Source organism: Heterodontus francisci, chromosome 15 (assembly GCF_036365525.1).
Source record: "Heterodontus francisci isolate sHetFra1 chromosome 15, sHetFra1.hap1, whole genome shotgun sequence".
NCBI lineage: Eukaryota > Metazoa > Chordata > Chondrichthyes > Heterodontiformes > Heterodontidae > Heterodontus > Heterodontus francisci.
In genome coordinates, this window is record NC_090385.1 from 43,577,302 (window position 1) to 43,592,343 (window position 15,042).

Here is a 15,042-nt window from a genome sequence, read left to right on the forward strand (position 1 = left end):
CACCCACACCACGGTGGCACGGGGCAGTGCTACCTCATTGAACGTCACGAGTAAGAGGTAAGGAGGGGGGTGGAAGTTCTCCTTGGCCCAGAGGCCTTGAGCTCAGGAGAGGCAACCTCCCCTGGGCCTCATTTATCCTGGCTTCAAAGCCCCCATGGAAGAGGAGGAGCAGAGAGTGAAAGAGCTTCAGGCACGTGTAGGGGAGCGACAGCAACTTGGGGACCCACAGGACGGCCAGCCCCAAGCACAGGAGGCTGGAGAAAGTTGTAGAGGGGTACACCAACAACCTCCAGCACAGAAGATACCCTCCAGAGAGGGTCTACCAGCTGTGGCTGAACTACCTGCGGATGTCCGAGCGACAGCGTATTCAAAGAGTGCGCCTCTCCAGTGAGGCTGCCAATGATCTACGTTCCATGATGCAGGATGAGATGAGGCCTATGCGACTTGGTGGGCACCCAATGTCAGTAGTGTTGAGGGCCACCTTGGCACTGAATGAATATCTATGCCACCAAATCATTCCAGGAATCCACTGGAGATATGTAGGGAATCTCAAGAATCTATCTACCTCGGCCTTAAAAATATTCAATGACCCCACCTCCACCACCTTCTGAGGCAGAGAGTTCAAAAGTCGCACAACTCTCTGAGAGGAAAAAATTCTCCTCATCTCTGTCCTAAAAGGGTGACTCCTAATTTTAAAACAGTGACCCCTAGTTTTAGACTACCTTCAGGAGCGGAGAGCAGTCGGACCTGTGTGGAAACAACCAGAACCAGGAGCGGATAAATACAGTGCGAGGCTTGGGGCCTTCACTTAACCTTCTGGAGTGGAGAGCAGTCGGACCTGTGTGGAACCAGCCAGAACCAGGAGCGGATAAATCCAGCGCAATACTCGGGGCCTTCACACCTTCAGGAATGGAAAGCAGTCGGACCTGTGTGGAAACACCGAGAACCAGAAGCGGATAAATGCAGCATGAGGCTCGGGGCCTTCAATTACCTTCAGGAGCGGAGAGCCGTCGGACCTCTTCCAGCACACCAGAGTTTTGGGAAAAAAAAGGCAACAGTGACGTCACAGGAAAGCTGCAAGGTGATTGGTTGGTGAGTCACTGCTGTTAGGGAATAGCTCTAAATAGCTGGGTAAGTATCTAAGGTAAGAAAGGTTTACAGTTTATTTCATATATAGTAAGTAGTGTTTTTTTTAGGGCGTTCTGTAGTAACGAGGACCAGGGAAGACGGGCCCTAGAGTAACTGATATTATTTGACATTAAAATCTTCCAAAAGGTTAATTTAAAGGGTTAAGTCATGGCAGGAGAGCTCAAAGCCATGGTGTGCTCCATGTCAGAAGCTGGAAACATTTCCAGTGCCCAGGACCAGCATGTATGCAGAAAGTGTCTCCAGCTGCAGCTCCTGGAAGCCTGGGTTTTGGACTTTGAGCGACAGCTGGGGACACTGTGGAGCATCCACGAGGCGGAGAGTATCATGGATAGCACATATAGAGAGGTGGTCACACTGCAGGCTCAGACTCCACAAGCAGGAAGGGAATTGGTGACCACCAGGCAGAGCAAGAGGACTAGGCAGGCAGTTCAGGAATCTCCTGTGCCTATTCCCCTGCAAAACAGATATACTGCTTTGGATACTGTTGGGGGGAATGTCCTCTCAGGGGAAAGCAGCAACAGCCCAATTCGTTGCACCACGGTTGGCTCTGCTGCACAGGGGAGAAGTAAAAAGTGTGGGAATACAATAGTTATAGGGGATTCAATTGTAAGGGGAATAGATAGGCGTTTCTGTGGCAGCAAAAGAGACTCCAGGATGGTATGTTGCCTCCCTGGTGCTAGGGTCAAGGATGTCTCAGAGCGGTTACAGGACATTCTGAAGGGGGAGGGTGAATAGCCAGTGGTCGTGGTACACGTTGGTACAAACGACATAGGTAAAAAAAAAACGATGAGGTCCTAAAAGCAGAATATAGGGAGCTAGGAAGTAAGTTGAAAAGTAGGACCTCAAAGGTAGTGATCTCAGGATTACCACCAGTGCCACATGCTAGTCAGAGTAGAAATAGGATATATCGGATGAATACGTGGCTGAAGAGATGGTGTGAGGAGGAGGGTTTTAGATTCCTGGGACATTGGGACCGGTTCTGGGGGAGGTGGGACCAGTACAAACTGGACGGGTTACACCTGGGCAGGACCGGGACTGATGTCCTAGGGGGAGTATTTGCTCGAGTGGTTGGGGAGGTTTAAACTAAAATGGCAGGGGGATGGGAACCTTTGCAAGGAGTCAGAGGAGGGGGGGATCAAAGACAAGAATAAAAGACAGCAAGCGGAATAAGAAAAGCGATAGGCAGAAAAATCAAGGGCTAGAATCAAACAGGGCCACAGTGAAAAATAATGGGAAGGGGACAAGTACTGTTAAAAAGACAAACCTTAAGACTTTGTGCCTTAATGCGCAGAGCATTCGCAATAAAGAATTAATCGTGCAAGTAGATGTAAACGGGTATGATACAGTCGGGATTACAGAGACATGGCTGCAAGGTGACCAGGAATGGGAAATGAACATCTGGGGGTATTCAGTATTTAGGAAGGACAGACAAAAAGCAAAAGGCGGTGGAGTTGCATTGCTGGTTAAAGAGGAAATTAACGCAATAGTGAGGAAAGATATTAGCTCTGACGATGTGGAATCTGTATGGGTACAACTGAGAAACACTAAGGGGCAAAAAACATTAGTGGGGGTTATATATAAGCCCCCAAACTGTAGTGGTGATGTTGGGAATGGCATTAAACAGGAAATTAGAGATGCAGTGATAAAGGAACATCTGTAATTATGGGTGACTTTAATCTGCATATAGGTTGGGCAAATCAAATTAGTCACAGTACCATAGAGGAGGAATTCTTGGAGTGTATACGGGATGGTTTTCTGGACCAATACGTTGAGGAACCAACTAGAGAACAGGCTGTCCTAGACTGGGTAGTGTGTAATGAGAGAAGAATAATTGACAATGTAGTGGTGCAAAACCTCTTGGGGATGAGTGACCATAATATGATAGAATTCTTCATCAAGATGGAGAGTGATGTAGTTGATTCTGAGACTCGGGTCCTGAATCTTAGTAAAGGAAACTACAAAGGTATGAGGTGCGAGTTAGCTATGATGGATTGGGAAACGTTACTTAAAGGGATAAAGTTGGATAGGCAATGGCAAACATATAAAGAGCACATGGATGAACTGCAACAATTGTTTATCCCTGTCTGGCGCAAAAGTAAAATGGGAAAGGTAGCCAAACCATGGCTTACAAGGGAAATTAGCGGTAGCATTAGATCCAACAAAGAGGCATATAAATTTGCCAGAAGAAAACAACAGACCTGAGGATTGGGAGTAGTTTAGAATTCAGCAAAGGAGGACCAAGGGATTGATTAAGAAGGGGAAATTAGAGTATGAGAGCAAGCTTGCAGGGAACATAAAAACTGACTGTAAATGTTTCTATAGGTATGTGAAGAGTAAAAGATTGGTGAAGACAAATGTAGGTCCCTTACAGTCAGAAACAGGGGAATTTATTATGGGGAACAAAGAAATGTCTGACCAACTCAATGCATACTTTGGTTCTGTCTTAATGAAGGAGGACAGAAATATCATACCAGAAACGTTGGGGAACACAGGGCTAAGTGAGAGAGAGGAACTGAAGGAAATCAGTATTGGTAGAGAAATTGTGTTGGGGAAATTGATGGGTTTGAAGGCTGATAAATTCCCAGGGCCTGATGGTATGTATCCCAGAGTACTTAAGGAAGTGGCCCTAGAAATAGTGGATGCATTGCTGGTCATCTTCCAAGATTCTATAGACTCTGGAACAGTTCCAATGGATTGGAGGGTAGCTAATGAAACCCCACTAGTTAAAAAGAGAGGCAGAGAGAAAGCAGGGAATTATAGACCAGTCAGCCTGACGTCGGTAGTGGGGAAAATTCTAGAGTCCATTATCAAAGATTTTATAGCAGAGCACTTGTAGAACAGTGATAGAATCGGGCAAAGTCAGCATGGATTTATGAAAGGGAAATCATGCTTGACAAATCTACTAGAATTCTTCGAGGGTGTAACTAGTAGAGTTGATGAGGGGGAGCCAGTGGATGTGGTTTATTTGGACTTTCAGAAGGCTTTCGACAAAGTTCCACATAAGAGATTAGCGTGTAAAATTAAAGCGCATGGGATTGGGGGTAGTGTATTGCGATGGATAGAAAATTGGTTGGCAGACAGGAAACAAAGAGTAGGGATAAATGGGTCTTTCTCTGAATGGCAGGCAGTGACCAGTGGGGTACTGCAGGGATCAGTGCTAGGACCCCAGCTAGTCACAATATATATTAATGATTTAGATGAGGGAACTAAATGTAATATCTCCAAATTTGCAGATGACACAAAACTGGGTGGGAGGGTGAGTTGTGAGGAGGATGCAGAGACGCTTCAGGGTGATTTGGACAGGTTGAGTGAGTGGGCAAATGCATGGCAGATGCAGTATAATGTGGATAAATGTGAGGTTATCCACTTTGGTCGAAAAAACAGGAAGGCAGATTATTATCTGAACAGCTACAAACTGAGAGAGGGGAATATGCAGCGAGACCTGGGTGTTCTTGTATACCAGTCGCTGAAGGTAAGCATGCAGGTCCAACAGGTGGTAAAAAAGGCAAATGGTATGTTGGCCTTCATAGTGAAAGGATTCGAGTACAGGAGCAGGGATGTTTTGCTGCAATTATACAGGACCTTATTGAGGCTACATCTGGAATATTGTGTGCGGTTTTGGTCTTCTTATCTGAGGAAGGATGTTCTTGCTATAGATGGAGTGCAGCGAAGGTTTATCAGACAGATTCCTGGGATGACGGGACTGACGTATGAGGAGAGATTGAGTCGGTTAGGATTATATTTGCTGGAGTTCAGAAGAGTGAGAGGGGATCTCATAGAAACCTATAAAATTCTAACACGACTTGACAAGTTAGATGCAGGAAGGATGTTCCCGATGATGGGGGAGTCCAGAACCAGGGGTCATAGTCTAAGGATATGGCCTAAACCTTTCAGGACGGAGATGAGGAGAAATTTCTTCAACCAGAGAGTGGTGAGCCTGTGGAATTTGCTACCAAAGAAAGCTGTTGAGGCAAAAACATTGTATGTTTTCAAGAAGGAGTTAGATATAGCTTTTGGTTCTAAAGGGATCAAAGGGTATGGGGGGAAAGCAGGAACAGGTTATTGAGTTGGATGATCAGCCATGATCATAATGAATTGCGGAGCAGGCTCAAAGGGCCGAATGGCCTACTCCTGCTCCTATTTGCTATGTTTCTACGACTCACCCACAAGAGGAAACATCCTCTCCACATCCACCTTGTCTAGACCATTCAGGATCTTATAAATTTGAATCATGTCTCCCCTCACTCTTTTAAACTCAAGTGAAAACAAGCCCAGTCTGTCCAACCTTTCCTCTTAAGACAACCTGCTCATTCCAGGTATCAATCTCGTAAACCTCCTCTGAACCGCCTCCAATGCATTTACATCCTTCCTTAAATAAGGAGACCAAAACTGCACACAGTATTTGAGATGTGGTCTCACCAATGCCCTGTATAACTGAAGCATAACATCCTCACTTTTGTTTTCAATTCCTCTTGTAATAAAGGATAGCATCCCATTAGCCTTATTTATTACCTGCAGTACCTGCATACTAACTTTTTGTGCCTCCTGCACTAGAAAACCTAGATCCCTCTGCACTTCGGAATTCTGCAGTCATTCTCCTTTTAAGTAATACTCTGCTTTGTTATTCTTCCTTCCAAAGTGAACACTTCACCTTTTCCCACATTATACTCCTTCTGCCAGATTTTTGCCCACTCACTCAACGTATCTATATCGGTCTGCAACCTCCTTATGTCCTCTTCACAACATACTTTCCTACCTGTGCCTCAGCTAAGTCATTGATGTAAATTGTAAAAAGTAGAGGCCCCAGCAGAGACCCCTGCAGCACTCCGCTTGTCACATCCTGCCAAGTAGCAAAGGACCCATTTATGCATAATCCAAGTGGCCATCGATCAGGCCATTAGTTTCCTGAAGATGAGATTTAGGTGCATAGATCGATCCGGTGGAGCCCTTCAGTATGGCCCGATGAAGGTCTTGCGTATTGTACTGGTCTGCTGTGCATTGCACAACCTAACGCTGCAGAGGGGCGATGCTTTGACCAGTGAGAATATCGTGGAGCCCAATGCCTTTTCTGATGCAGAGGCATGTCATCAGCTTAGGGCTCAGCATGAGCCTGTCCTCCAGCAGTCCTCTGACTGCCAGTGGCCTTGGCTGTCACAGCCTCCTCAGCTCTCCTGGCGTGCCTGTGCTGTGCTCATCAGGTTGTGTGCCGAAATCTAAGCACCTCCGACTACCCACCGATGTGAGAGTATCTGTGCTGGTGGAGAGTGTGGGGGAATAACATGACGATGGACCCTCTGAGGCTGCCTCCTTCTTCTCAGAGGGGGCCGACTGTCCCACAGTCTCTTGAGCGCCTCTCTCTTTTCTCAGTCACTTTGACCTGCGTGAGAAATCACGGACATAGAAGGATTAGGGTCTGCCCAACGTCTCATTCATACCACCCCAAATGTAGCTCTCCATCGATGCCATGGGGATCACAGGTGCTGCATGGCTCTTTGCCTCCAGAGACACCCTGGTTCTCATGAAATGCTCACTCACTCTCTTTGGTGCGTGCCCCATCTCGCCATCAGCTATGGCGTGGTTGACTTGTTGCCCTTCCAGTTCCACGGCCTCCTCTTCCATTGGTGTAAAGACATTCAGATAAGGAATTCCGCGCGGTCTTGGCACCTCCTTCCTGTTGCAGGCTGTCTTCTCCTGCAAATGTAATGATGAACAAGGTTAGTCTCCCAGCAGGTAAAAGCCCCTAAACTCTGATGATAGCCCATCGAGCCACGATGGGGACACACATATGTCTCCTGCGTGCGGCCACTCTGCAGGGACTATGCAGGGGAATGCATTGACAGAGGCACCTGTAACTGAGGTGCAGCTATGCCTTAGGCCCCATTGGTGATGCCATAACCCCATTGCCACACCTGGGTCGTCCCTTCCTCTCCACCAAATGCAGTCTCTTGCCAAATAACAAGCGAGGCCCAAAGGGCTGGAATTGAATGGAACACTCACCTTGACAGACTGGATCAGGTCACCGACCCTTTTCTGGCACTGGATCCAGGTCCTGGCAGTGACTCCATGGCTGCTGACCTCCTCCATTATCTCCGTCCAGGCTTGCTTGGTCAGGCAGGGCTGGTCTCCTCCTCCTGTCCCTGGGAAAGAGTACCTCCCGCCTTTCTCTTGCAGCCAGGAGCAGAGTTTGGAGCGAAGCATCGCTGAATTGTGGGGCCAACCAGGGTCATCCTTTTGCCCACAGGGTTCCAAGCCGATACCTGGCACTCCTGAATGAGGCGAACAATAGTCAGACAGGGGCTGTCAGCCTTTTAAGTATGGTGCCTGGAACTTCTGCGGCATCACCTGACACCAACTTTGCCACCTCCGCTGCTGCCTCCGTCACTGGACGGCCCCTTTGACTCCCAATCCTTAATTGGCCGTCCATTGCTCAATTGTATTCGGCTGGCTGCTGATTGCCCCAATGCATGCCTCCCTGTGTTGAGACTTGCGACCTGGAAATAAAATTCAGCCCCATGATTTCGATGAAAGATCAATGGAAATACAGGATACAAATACAAATCGGCTTTCTATCCATTTTCTACTGAAGTTACGGCAGTCAATTGGGGGAATCATTATTGAAATTGCCATTTGAAAGTTAATGCAATATCTACTCACGAGGATTTGGTATCCCTGAATGCTGTTTTGTATTGGACTGTAACATCATAATTGTAGGGAAATGCTTTTATTCAGCAGAATTAGATCCTGACTAACTGTGCAGAGCTGTTCTTCATTCAGAAGGGTAAGAGCTGCTCTCTGTGTAATTGTGCAAAGTTGCTGTTTATTCAGCAGGGTTGGGAAATGAAAGAATCAAAAGCAAAATGCTGTGGAAACTGGAAACCTGAAATAAAAGCAGAAAATGCTGGAAACACTCAGCAGGTCAGGCAGCATCTGTGGAGAGAGAAACAGAGTTAATGTTTCAGGTCAGTGACCTTCCATCAGAACTTATTTTTATTCATTCATAGGATGTGGGTGACGCTGGCCAGGCCAGCATTTATTGCCCATCCCGAATTGCCCTTGAAGGTGATGGTGAGCTGCCTTCTTGAACTGCTGCAGTCCATTTGGGGTAGGTATAACCACAGTACTGTTAGGAAGGGAGTTCCAGGATTTTTACCCAGTGACAGTGAAGGAACGGTGATATAGTTCCAAGTCAAGATGGTGTGTGACTTGGAAGGGAACTTGCAGGTGGTGGTGTTCACATGTATTTGCTGCTCTTGTCCTTCTAGTTGGTAGAGGTTGCGGGTTTGGAAGATGCTGTCTAAGTAGCCTTGGTGCATTGCTGCAGTGCATCTTGTAGATGGTACACATTGCTGCCACTGTGCGTCAGTGGTGGAGGGAGTGAATGTTTGTAGATGGGGTGCCAATCAAGCGGGCTGCTTTGTCCTGGATGGTGTCGAGCTTCTTGAGTGTTGTTGGAGCTGCACCAATCCAGGCCAGTGGAGTGTATTCCATCACACTCCTGACTTGTGCCTTGTAGATAGTGGACAGGCTTTGACGAGTCAGGAGGTGAGTTACTCGCCTCAGGATTCCTAGCCTCTGACCTGCTCTTGTAGCCACGGTATTTATATGGCTACTCCAGTTCAGTTTCTGGTCAATGGTAGCCCCTAGGATGTTGATAGTGGGGGTTTCAGTGATGATAATGCTTTTGAATGTCAAGGGTAGATGGTTAAATTCTCTCTTGTTGGAGATGGTCATTGCCTGGCGCTTGTGTGGCGCGAATGTTACTTGCCACTTATCAGCCAAAGACTGGATATTGTGCAGGTGTTGCTGCATTTCTACACGGACTGTTTCAGTATCTGAGGAGTCACGAATGGTGTTGAACATTGTGTAATCATCAGCGAACATCCCCACTTCTGACCTTATGATTGAAGGAAGGTCATTGATGAAGCAGCTGAAGATGGTTAGGCCTAGGACACTACCCTGAGGAACTCCTGCAGTGATGTCCTGGAGCTCAGATGATTGACCTCCAACAACCACAACCATCATCCTTTGCCCTAGGTATGACTCCAGCCAGCGGAGGGTTTTCCCCCTGATTCCCATTGACCTCAGTTTTGCCAGGGCTCCTTGATGCCATACTCGGTCAAATGCTGCCTTGATGTCAAGGGCAGTCACTGTCACCTCACCTTTTGAGTTTAGCTCTTTTGTCCATGTTTGAACCAAGACTGTAATGAGGTCAGGAGCTGAGGGGCCCTGGCGGAACCCAAACTGAGCGTCACTGAGCAGGTTATTGCTAAGCAAGTGCCGCTTGATGGCACTGTTGATGACACCTTCCATGACTTTACTGATGATTGAGAGTAGGCTGATGGGGCGGTAATTGGCTGGTTTGGACTTGTCCTGTTTTTTGTGTACAGGACATACCTGGGCAATTTTCCACATTGCAGGGTAGATGCCAGTGTTGTAGCTGTACTGGAACAGCTTGGCTAGGGGCACGGCAAGTTCTGGAGCACAGGTCTTCAGTACTATTGCCGGAATATTGTCAGGGCCCATAGCTTTTGCAGTATCCAGGACCTTCAGTCATTACTTGATGTTATGCGGAGTGAATCGAATCGGCTGAAGTCTGGCATCTCTGATGCTGGGGACTTCAGGAGGAGGCCGAGATGGATGATCAACTCGGCACTTCTGGCTGAAGATTGTTGCAAATGCTTCAGCCTTATGTTTCGCACTGATGTGCTGGGCTCCCCCATCATTGAGGATGGGGATATTTGTGGAGCCACCTCCTCCAGTTAGTTGTTTAATTGTCGACCACCATTCACGGCTGGATGTGGCAGGACTGCAGAGCTTAGATCTGATCCGTTGGTTATGGGATCGCTTAGCTCTGTCTATCGCATGCTGCTTACGTAGTTTAGCACGCAGATAGTCCCGTGTTGTAGCTTCACCAGGTTGACACCTCATTTTGAGGTATGCCTGGTGCTGCTCCTGGCATGCCCTCCTGCACTCAGAGTTGGTCTCCTGGCTTGATGGTAATGGTAGAGTGGGGGATATGCCAGGCCATGAGGTTATAGATTGTGGTTGAGTACAATTCTGCTGCTGCTGATGGCCCACAGCGCCTCATGGATGCCCAGTTTTGCATTGCTAGATCTGTTCAAAATCTATCCCATTTAGCACTGTGATAGTGCCACACAACACGATGGACGGCATTCTCATTGTGAAGGCGGGACTTCGTCTCCACAAGGACTGTGCGATGGTCACTCCTACCAATACAGTCATGGACAGAAGCATCTGCAGCAGGCAGATTGGTGAGGACAAGGTCAAGTATGTTTTTCCCTCGTGTTGGTTCCCCCACCACCTGCTGCAGACCCAGTCTAGCAGCTATGTCCTTTAGAACTCGGCCAGCTCGGTCAGTAGTGGTGCTACCGAGCCACTCTTGGTGATGGACATTGAAGTCCCCCACCCAGAGTACATTTTGTGCTCTTGCCACCCTCACTGCTTCCTCCAAGTGGTGTTCAACATGGTGGAGTACTGAGTCATCAGCTGAGGGAGGGCAGCAGGTGGTAATCAGTAGGAGGTTACCTTGCCCATGTTTGACCTGATTCCATGAGACTTCATTGGGTCCGGAGTCAATGTTGAGGACTCCCAGGACAACTCCCTCCCGAATGTAGACCACTGTGCCACCACCTGTCCTGCCGGTGGGACAGGACATACCCGGGGATGGTGATGGCAGTGTCTGGGACATTGTCTGTAAGGTATGATTCCGTGAGTATGACTATGTCAGGCTGTTGCTTGACTAGTCTGTGGGACAGCTCTCCCAACTTTGGCACAAGCCCCCAGATGTTAATAAGGAGGACTTTGCAGGGTCGACAGGGCTGGGTTTGCCGTTGTCGCTTCCAGTGCCTCGGTCGATGCCGGGTGGTCCGTACGTGGAAGATATTAGAGATGAACAGTTTTTAAGCAAATGGAATCACCTTTGGATGTCAGTGTTCAGTCTGATCAACTGCGGTTCTGCCCATAAATCAAAGTTAACCATAGTTAGCAACCGCAGAATAGTATTTCTGGCATTTCTTTACTTTTAACTTCCCTGCTTTTACCCATATAAATGTTGTGAGAAGAATGTTGTGGGCGGCACAGTGACGCAGTGGTTAGCACCGCAGCCTCACAGCTCCAGCGACTTGGTGGGCCGAAGGGCCTGTTTCAGTGCTGTATCTCTTAATAAATAAATAATATAAAATAAACTGAGCAGCAGAATTAGTAAGAACACTCTCCTTTTATCTCAGATCTGGACTGAGACTCCTTCCATTTGTTATGGGTAAGTATAGTTTTGGACCACTTGCCACTGAGTGTGGGCCATAAGCATAAGACGGCCCCTGAACTAGCACCAAGCGGCCCCACAAAGAAAAATGGCTGGTGTGAGAAATAGAAGCGGCACACTGATACTGCAGAGCATATTCAGAGCGAAAGCCCATTTTGGAATAATGCAATTGGAGCTTTACCATGCCTCTTATCATAACCTGGGAGTACTTGGTGGAACAATGTCCATGGAAATTTGCTCTGCATCTAATCTGGAAATGGTTGATGAGGCAATGTAGAAGGAGCTTTACTCTTCTAACCACTCTGTACTTGCTGGGAAAACTGCAGGTTAATATTGTGAGCAAAATGTGGGGGCAAAACATTCATTTTACCTTCTGCAGTCGTGACATCTTCATCTTGCTGAGTGCAAAAATATACTGAAAAATATAAAAACTAATTGTGAATAAAAATAAAAAAGTGACATATGAGAGAAAAAATAGGACCAGAAAACAAAAAGAAAACCCAAAGCCAACAACAAGATCAGAACAGCTGGAAATCTTGGCCAAGCCAGTGTTTAATCTACTTATTTGTCTCTTATTCATTCTGGTTTCTTCTTCAAAGGAGATATTGTCTGATTTTCAAGCAAATTTGATTGTGAACTTTTAACTTAACAGAACTGAGTGCTATCTTGTGATGTTCGTATCTTCCAACTTACTTTTCACGTAGATTGTTATCTCACACCCTTTTCATTCCAAGTTACTATTACGGCAAAATACATCTGCTAAAGCCCACACTGCATATTCTTCATCCAGGCTCCTAGTGAACACAAGTTCACAATACATAAACTTCCCTAAATTAACAATGTCACTGAGAGAGGGCACACGTTGGTTGACTTGAAAACATAAAATGAATGTCAATTTTCAATAGCCCAGAAAGGCCAATGGGCAAACATTAGAAATGAGTTCAAAAGTGTTTCTGGAGAGAAAGGGGTTTCGGGGATATTGTGAGAAGTCTGGCAAGTCGGGTTGATCTACCAAAATGGGACTGACATTTTTGGGACTGATTTCCTGTTCCTAAAAATTCTCTGTTCTTATTCTAGACTGCCTGCTCCACCTCATTGTGTGCTAATGGATTTCAGTTCTGTTCTTTGGACTGTGCCCCTTTGGCTACAGTTCATCCTATTCAGTGGTCAGAATCTTACATTGGGCGGGAGGCCCAGCCCAGCAGCCAAAAGTCGTGGGTGAGCCTGTCTCTGCTGGGCCTGGAGAGCCATGCCAGAATTTTCCACTCCCTTAATTGGACTTGGCCTGGACTTCCACCTCCTTGAGGCAGGAAGTGCCGCATCCAAGAGCTTCTGGCTGATCAGTGGGCCAGCAGCTCTTGGCTGGCAGCTCTTAGTCCCAGCAGCACCACCGGAAGCAGTGACCACTGCTGGGCCTGCACCCAGCACTGGCAGCAAACCAGCCCGGAAGAAAGGTAAGTTTTGCGGCCTCGCCGCGGACAATCAGCAGAGCCCCGGCGAGGCAAAGGGAGTTGTTTGGGGAGGTCTTTATTTTAGTGGGGGCGGTTGGGGCTTTGGGGAGCCTGATCAGGAGGGCCCCTCCCAGCCTGCAAGGAGGCTGCCAGGTTTTTCCTGGCGGCGTTCTGGGGACCGAAGACACCCGCCAGCCGCTGGTAAAATACTAGTGGCGGCGGGAAAAGGCAGTGAATTGGCCACTTAATAGCCTTGATTGGCCTGGGGCAGGCGGGCCGCTTCTCGCTGCTGCCGCCCGGCCCCCCACCCCCACCCCCACCCCCACCTCCTCCACCAGCCTGCTCCTATGGGTGGTGTAAATTTCGGTCAGTGTATTTCAATCTTATTTCAACAGTGTTCTTCAGTTCAAAAACTTTCCAAAGTTTTTATTATTGGCAGAGAGTTTCTCAAGACAATAGCACACCGAGTATATCAGTATATCCAAAAACCCAGAGTATGGTTAATGCGATAGTAACCTCGGTTACACTGTACAGAGTATGGTTAGTATGATAGTAAACTGAGTTCCATTGTACAGAGTAGGGTTAATACGATAATAACCTCAGTTACATTGTACAGAGTAGGTTAGTATGATAATAATCTGAGCTACACTGCACAGAGTAGGGTTAATACGATAATAACCTTACTCTGTATAGAGTAGGGTTAGTATGATAATAACCTGAGTTACACTGTACAGAGTAGGGTTAGTATGATAATCTGAGTTACACTGCACAGAGTAGGGTTAATACGATAATAACCTTACTCTGTATAGAGTAGGGTTAGTATGATAATAACCTCAGTTACACTGTACAGAGTAGGGTTAGTATGATAATCTGAGTTACACTGCACAGAGTAGGGTTAATACGATAATAACCTTACTCTGTACAGAGTAGGGTTAGAATGATAATAATCTGAGTTACACTGCACAGAGTAGGGTTCTTCTTCTTTGGCCTCCTTGTCTCGAGAGGCAATGGGTAAGCGCCTGGAGGTGGTCAGTGGTTTGTGGAGCAGCGCCTGGAGTGGCTATAAAGGCCAATTCTAGAGTGACAGACTCTTCCACAGGTGCTGCAGAAAAATTTGTTTGTCGGGGCTGTTACACAGTTGGCTCTCCCCTTGCGCTTCTGTCTTTTTTCCTGCCAACTGCTAAGTCTCTTCGACTCACCACACTTTAGCCCCGCCTTTATGGCTGCCCGCCAGTTCTGGCGATCGCTGGCAACTGACTCCCACGACTTGTGATCAACTTCACAGGACTTCATGTCGCGTTTGCAGACGTCGTTAAAGCGGAGACATGGATGGCCGGTGGGTCTGATACCAGTGGCGAGCTCGCTGTACAATGTGTCTTTGGGGATCCTGCCATCTTCCATGCGGCTCACATGGCCAAGCCATCTCAAGCGCCGCTGACAGTAGTGTGTATAAGCTGGGGATGTTGGCCGCCTCGAGGACTTCTGTGTTGGAGATACGGTCCTGACACCTGATGCCAAGTATTCTCCGGAGGCAGCGAAGATGGAATGAATTGAGACGTCACTCTTGGCTGACATACGTTGTCCAGGCCTCGCTGGCAACGAGCAAGGTACTGAGGACACAGGCTTGATACACTCGGACTTTTGTGTTCCGTGTCAGTGCGCCATTTTCCCACACCCTCTTGGCCAGTCTGGACATAGCAGTGGAAGCCTTCCCCATGCGCTTGTTGATTTCTGCATCGAGAGACAGGTTACTGGTGATAGTTGAGCCTAGGTAGGTGAACTCTTGAACCACTTCCAGAGCGTGTTGATGCGCGGGTGGCCCTTCTGCTTGGAGTGATGCAGCTTCTTTGGTTTGAGTCTAACCTTGCTGCACACCAGGGAGTGGTCGGTGTCGCAGTCCGCACTGTGGAAGCTGCGTGTGATTTGAACACGGTTTAAGGAGGCTCACCTTGTGTCGATGAGGTCCAGCTGGTGCCAACGACGTGATCTTGGGTGCCTGCATGAAACCTGATGACAGGGTTTAGTGTGAAAGAACGAGTTGGTGATGCAGAGGTTATAATAGGTACACAATTCAAGCAGTCTCTGTCCATTCTCATTCATCCTTCCAATGCCATAGCGCCCAAGGCAGGAGGCCCATGAGTCATGGTCTGCCCCAACCCT